Here is a 7,408-nt window from a genome sequence, read left to right on the forward strand (position 1 = left end):
ACACATGGAGATCTCCGTTTCATCCACCGGCGATCATAAACACCGACTACGCACACATGGACTACTCCTTGATTGAACACCACTTGGTTTCTCTGCTCCCATAAACACCATACTATGGCCGCCCACACACCTTTCCAAACCTCGTTTTGTACCTTGCTGCTCTGCATTAAATGGAAACTCACAAAGTGGGCCATAATGTCATTATGTTGGACAAACACTATTCCACTCCATCTGAAGCATAAAGCCCATACATGTATTGCAGTCTTACATTCCAAGAACAGATGTTGGCATGATTCCTCCTTTGTCTGGCACATCGGACACACTAGTGTGCTTAACACAACTCCTCTCCTGCCTAAAGACACCCTAGTTGGCATTCTGCCCATCAAAACCCTCCATGCTGTGGTTAACACGTTAGGGAACGCCTTAGCCTTCCATAAATACTAAAAGGTTATTACAAAGTCGAGTTCATTTGAGGATTTTGGCGTTACCTCTTAACTTACAATATATATAGTGTCAAGATATTAATTTTTTTAATCTTCTTTGTAGACTAATATAATTTAGTAATGGTTAATATAATTTATTGAATTGGAATTCAAATAAGTTGAGTTTAATTACATTCATTTACAATTTCACATTGAAAAACATGATTCCGTGTTTATTTATCTTGTAATAAATCACATTAATGGTTGTACAAATATTACAGATGTGCTGCGTATTTCTGTTCGATGTGGAATCACCACAAATTAAAATGAAGAAATAACTTCCATAATAAAGCATAGGTCCAGTACTGGACTTAACTAGACTGTACCAAACCCATCCTACGAAGACAGCAAAAAATTAAAAAAAAAAAGAGTCTGCTAAAGGAACGTTATTGTGACACTAAAATAAAATAAAATAAACAAGTTATTAACGTGGGTTTCGGGGACACAAATAATATTTTTGGGAAAAAAAACTTTGAACGGCTAAATTCACATAAAAGAAACTTATTTAAAGTTGGGTTCGATATATTTTTCTTCCTCCTCAATTCTTTAACAAGGATGATTTTTTTTCTTTTATTAAGAGTGATGGTAGTCCTTTAGTTAAATTGCTTAATCTTATTGTGATAACTTTTTCTATTTCGACAATATGACATATGATGAATTATGCTAGATTTCAGGATAAAATTGATATTTTTAGGGCTATTTCGTTAATTAAAGGTTTAACATTCGTTTAAAGTTTCAATGAAAAATAATGTGTTGAATTTCAATGTTATTAAATTTTTTTGTATTAATACTCGTACTGGTAAAGTTCTTCGTCATTTTCCTTAGATGTGAGTTCCCTTCACCAAGATAGGTTAAAATTAACACTGATCATGGAATTGCTCGAGAGTATCTTGGTCTTGCTACTTGTTGAGGTATTTTCTGTTAGAGTATGGGATCATAGTTTATTGGTGGGTTCTCTGCATTTCTTGATATTCAAACTGCTTTGGTTGCTGAGATTTTATTAAAAATAAATAAATCATTATATATCTTTTAACTAAATATACACTAAGGGTTGCTAACAAATCAATAATAAAAACATGATATATTTTATTTCTAAATATATAACATTTATTATTTTATGTCAATAAAAAATTAATAAAAAAGTGATAATATATATTTTATTTTTAAACACGATTTTGAATATGGTTCTAATATCTTTTATTAGGTGAGCTTATGTCTAAATTAACGATGTTAGGATTCCTCGTGTGTCCATATATACTAACATTTATTATGACTTACATTGGTTTATAAAATAATGATACAGATAATTTCAAAATATTTTGATATCCATTTTTTATAGGAGGAGTCAAAGAATCATAATTGAGTTACTTTTACAATATGATAAAAACTAATTTTCATCAAAATAAAAAAATCATAATATATCTTTGCAACTAAATAGATAACAACATTTTTATTAATTTTTAGTACTAACCAATGAAGCATAAAATTACAATATATTTATTTCTATATATGTAATGATATATTTTATTTTCTGCTAAAAAAATCAATAAAAAATTATATTTGTTTCTAAATATATAACATCACTTCTTCTCACTTTTTTTATGATGTATGATAACTTTCTCAACAATTATATTTTTCTTTATATTTGTGATATTTTAAGTGTTATAAAATAATATAATAATATTCCATTTAAAATCAATAATTTATTTAATCATTTTAAATATAACTTAATCTGACTTCACTATGACTCTTAGAATCTGATGATGTCAAAGATGTTTTAAAAGACGTCTATCTTTTATTGATTCTTTTTAGTGCCCATTATGCATATTAATCTATAGCATTGGATATGGATTAAATAAGATAGGTTTCATTTTGGATGAATGGTATTAGAGTACATTATAATAAATATGATTATTGTTTAGTTATGTATTTATTAAAATTTTAATTAGTTCACCTCGGTGTTTTATCGTCAAACCATGTAGTCCTACAAGTAAGAGAGCTATATGAGGCAGTAGCCAAATCTGGAAGTTTAACTATATGTACCGTTTTTGTTGTTTTGAATTATAATATATTTAAAAGTTGGTTTTTGTAATATTTAACTATGAATCTATTCCATGTGTTCCATAAGGACGTTACAAGTCAAGTCAAATTTGGAAAACTAAAACAAGTGTATAGACTTTGATATTCTTAATATTCATACAAATTTTATATAAAAACAAATTAGGCTTCCTTTTCTCATGCTGTAGCAAAATTAAATCATGAAGACTTTTCATAATATGTAGATATTTATATCTGTATAAAAAGCAAAGGGTGTTATATCTCTTACATAATGTATGGGAGAGTCATCAATAGTTGAGCATTTGTTTCATATCAGCCACTTCATAATAATGCCTTCTTATTATCTTTATGCATTTCTCCTACTTTTGCTTTTCTTCCATCTTGCAACATCCATTTTCCCATTCAACAATACCTTACAAATAAAGTGCATTGAGAGGGAGAGAGAGGCACTCCTCGACTTCAAACATGGCCTCATAGAGATTGTTGTAAATGGAAAGGCATTCAATGCGACCATCAAACAGGTCATGTAATCATCCTTCGCCTCCCTGGTCAGTATCCACAATATTTGAGAGGTACAATCAATATCACTTCAATGCTTCCCTTGCAAAATATTCAACATTTGGATCTTAGCTACAATAATTTTCAAGGGAGTCACATCCCACAACTCATGGGCTCACTTACCAACTTAAGATATCTTAATCTCTCCTATTCTGGTTTTGGTGGGAGCATTCCTACCCAACTTGGAAACCTGACACATTTACTGTCTTTGGATCTAAGTCACAATTATCATTTCCATGGAGATATCCCTTATCAACTTGGAAGCCTTACACATTTAAGGTATCTCGATCTCAGTTCCAATTATCTCGACGGAGAACTCCCTTATCAACTTGCAAATCTGTCACAATTGAGGTATCTTGATCTTATAGGAAATTCATTTTTTGGAGCACTTCCTTTCCAGGTTGGGAATTTTCCTTTCTTGCGCACTCTTAGACTTGCCTTCAGTCATTTACATAACCATGATTGGTTGCAAACAATTATTTTTCCAAAGCTAAGAGAGTTGAGGCTAATTGATTGTTTCCTTTCAGATACCGATATTCAATCTCTATTTTATTCATATTCCAATTTCTCAACTTCTCTTACCATCCTTGATCTTTCTTATAATATGCTCACATCCTCAACATTTCAATTATTGTCAAACTTTAGCCTTAATCTTCAACAACTTTATCTTTCTCATAATAACATTCTTTTGTCATCTCCTATTCACTCAAATTTTCCTTCTCTTGTGATCCTTGACCTTTCTTATAATAATATGACATCATCGGTCTTTCCAGGGAGTTTTAATTTTAACTTCAGTTCAAAACTTCAAAATCTTCGTTTGCAAAATTGTAGTCTCAGGGATGATAGTTTTTTTATATCAGCTATTTCAATCACAAATTCTTCATCTTCTCTCGTCTACCTTGACATCTCTTCAAATTTTTTGAAATCATCATCCATATTTTATTGGCTCTTCTATTCCACTACCAATCTTCGTACACTTTACCTTCATGATAACGTGTTAGAAGGTCCCATTCCAGATAGATTTGGGAAAGTAATGAACTCTCTTGAAGTTCTTGACCTCTCTGCTAACAAAATACAAGGCGAGATTCCATCTTTCTTTGGGAACATGTGCACATTGCAGAAGTTAGTCCTCTCAACTAACAAGTTGAGTGGGGAAATTTCTAGCTTCTTTCAAAATTCTTCATGGTGCAACCGACACCTGTTTCAGAGTTTGGATTTATCTGATAACCAGATTACCGGCATACTATCTGCAAGCATTGGATTGTTATCTGAGTTGGAGGAGTTGTATTTGGATGGAAATCATTTGGAGGGAGACGTCACGGAATCCCATCTTTCCAATTTTTCCAAATTAAGGTACTTATATTTGTCAGAGAACTCTTTGTCTATGAAAATAGTCCCTAATTGGGTTCCTCCTTTTCAAATAATAAATTTGAAACTAAGATGTTGCAAGTTGGGTCCCACTTTTCCTAGTTGGCTCCAGACTCAAAGTTCGTTAATTGAACTCGACATTTCAGATAATGGGCTTAATGGTTCAGTACTAAAATGGTTTTGGAACAACTTGCAAAATATCGCAAGGTTGAATATGTCTCAGAATAATCTTATTGGTGCAATTCCTAATATATCATTGAAGCTTCAGAGTAGACCGACTATAATTCTAAACTCAAATCAATTTGAAGGTAAAATTCCATCGTTTTTACTACAAGTTATAGAGTTGAGGCTTTCTAACAACAAATTTTCAAATTTGTTTTCACTCACATGTGACCAAAGCACCTCTCCAATGGCCCTTTTAGATTTATCAAATAATCAATTGAAGGGACATCTTCCAGACTGTTGGAAGTCTGTAGATCTATTAATGTTTCTTGATTTAAGCAACAATAAATTGTCAGGGAAGATTCCTGTGTCCATGGGCAGCCTTGTTGAATTGGAAGTCTTGGTCTTACGAAACAATAACCTAACGGGTGAATTAGCTTCCACTTTAAAGAATTGCAACAATTTAATTATGTTGGATGTGGGTGAAAATGTGTTGTCTGGTCCAATACCACCATGGATCGGAGAAAGTATGCAACAGTTGATAATCCTGATCATGCGAGCGAATCATTTTTCTGGAAATCTTCCTATTCAGTTATGTTATTTGAAGCATATTCAATTCATGGATCTTTCGAGGAATATGTTATCCAAAAGAATTCCTTCATGCTTAAACAATTTGACTGCAATGTCTGAAAGGAGCATCAACAAAAGTGACACTCTACATCGTATATATCCGAAGAATACCATTTATGATTGTAACCTTAACATAAGCTTTACGTGGAAAGGTGTGGAACAGGGGTTCGAGAATCCACAGTTAAAGCTTAAGAGCATTGATCTTGTAATAAGTTAACGGGTGAAATACCAAAAGAAATTGGATATTTGTGTTGAAGATCCCACATCGACTAGAGATTAGAGCCTTTCATTGTATATAAGTGGGTGCAAACCTCAATCCTATGAGCTGGTTTTATGAGATTGAGTTAGGCTTAAAGTCCACGTATCAGAGCTATTTCGAACCTATTTGGCCCTTATTAGGGCTAATACTACTTTCACCTTCTCGGAGAAATGCTTATCTCAGCTTCCTAAACAGATATACAGACCGCATATATGAACAATGTGGCAAGTTTTGTTGATTGCATGAAGGAGGTATGTTAGTCAAATATACCAATATTTGCTTCACAAATAATGAAAGTGAAATTTGGGATGTGATGATAAGCCTGAGCTTAATCAACAGGGCATTTCCTACATTCTCTAATTTTTTACTGTCTTTTCAGATGTATCAAATATTGAAATGGAAACAAAATGGCAAATCAAAAATATTTTCTTTCACTAAATAAAAACAGATTATCAAAAGGTTATTACAGAGTCGAATTTATTTGAGGGTGGCGTTACCCCTTAACTTATTTATTTCTGTCTTTTTAATATATAATTTTTCATATTAATTGACATAATTTTATTTGAAAGTTTGATTGTAAAATGAATGTATCTACTGATTATTTTACAATATATAGTGTGAAGATATTAATTTTTTTTAATCTTCTTGTAGATTAATATAATTTATTAATGGTTAATATAATTTATTGAATTGGTATTCAGATAAGTTGAGCTTAATTCCATTCATTTACGATTTCACATTGATAAGTTGAGCTTAATTGCAGGTTATTGCAGATGTGCTACGCACTTCTGATTGATCTGGGATGGATGAAAGCATCATTAGATGCCATACAAGTGCAAGATATTTATTATTATAGTTTCCAGACTATGATTTGATCGAGTTGTTTTGCATAATGCATTTATAACGTTGTTTTGTTCTAATTCAAGTGCTTAGAATTGTAACATCCAAGTGTGATGATCATTTTATATTTTATTTTCAACAACGTTTTTGCAGTAGAAATCCTTTATTATTACTATTTCTAGAAGTTTTATGTAAAGACCAATTAACTTTACTTTTCCATGATTTCGCAAAATGACATGATTCTATGTAGACTGTTTTTAATTGTGTCCTCCCTTTTCTTTTCTTTGTAATTGTTAAAAATAACTAGAAATACTCCAAAGTAAACCTACGTGTACGACCGTATGTATTCGAGTTTAAAGAATATAATTTAAATTAAGTGAAAAATATTTTTGAAATAATTAGAAAAAAATTATAATGAAATTCTGAATTTTAAAGCAGACTTTAGTAATGATCTTCTTAGCTTTCAAGTTACGCACTTTATATACAACTTATTTCTTTAACTTTTTTAGACGTTTTAGTTTTTTGAAATAACACTCTACTATTTTCAATGGGTTAGAATTTTGATTTGGGTAACTCCCTTCTCATTCTAGAATTGAATTTCTCTCCTTTTCTCTTTGGCACATGTGTGGGAGGTTTTGTACTCCACATGTTTTTCTTTTATAATTGAAGTAAAGAATTAGAAACACTCCTATCGAAACCTATGTAACCTTATTTATTTAAATTTAAAGGATAATTTAAATTAAGTGAATGAAAATAAATATTTTTACAATAACTATAAATAAATTTAAAGTATTTTATTATTCGTTTATTATCAAATATTATCTCTTTAAAATATTAAATAATAAAATGGTGATTTTTATTAGTGAATTACCACAGAAAGTGAGTTCTTTTAAAACATAATTTATTGCTTTAGTGATTTTTTTTCTATGCATAACAATTGCATTCACTTAGATATAAAAATGTAAAATCCTTAAATAGATATATTCATTTATTATTATTTTTAACTAAAAATTAAGAACTAAATAAATAAATATTTACAATTATAAAGATG

The 7,408-nt window shown here is 30.6% G+C and overlaps 1 pseudogene; it reads left to right on the top strand.

Annotated features, from left to right (window-relative positions):
• The first annotated feature begins 3,192 nt into the window (after positions 1-3,192).
• LOC137837529 (receptor-like protein EIX2) lies at positions 3,193-5,641 on the top strand (annotated as a pseudogene).
• The last annotated feature ends 1,767 nt before the right edge of the window (positions 5,642-7,408 follow it).

This window comes from Phaseolus vulgaris, chromosome 4, assembly GCF_000499845.2.
Source record: "Phaseolus vulgaris cultivar G19833 chromosome 4, P. vulgaris v2.0, whole genome shotgun sequence".
In the NCBI taxonomy this organism is placed as follows: domain Eukaryota; kingdom Viridiplantae; phylum Streptophyta; class Magnoliopsida; order Fabales; family Fabaceae; genus Phaseolus; species Phaseolus vulgaris.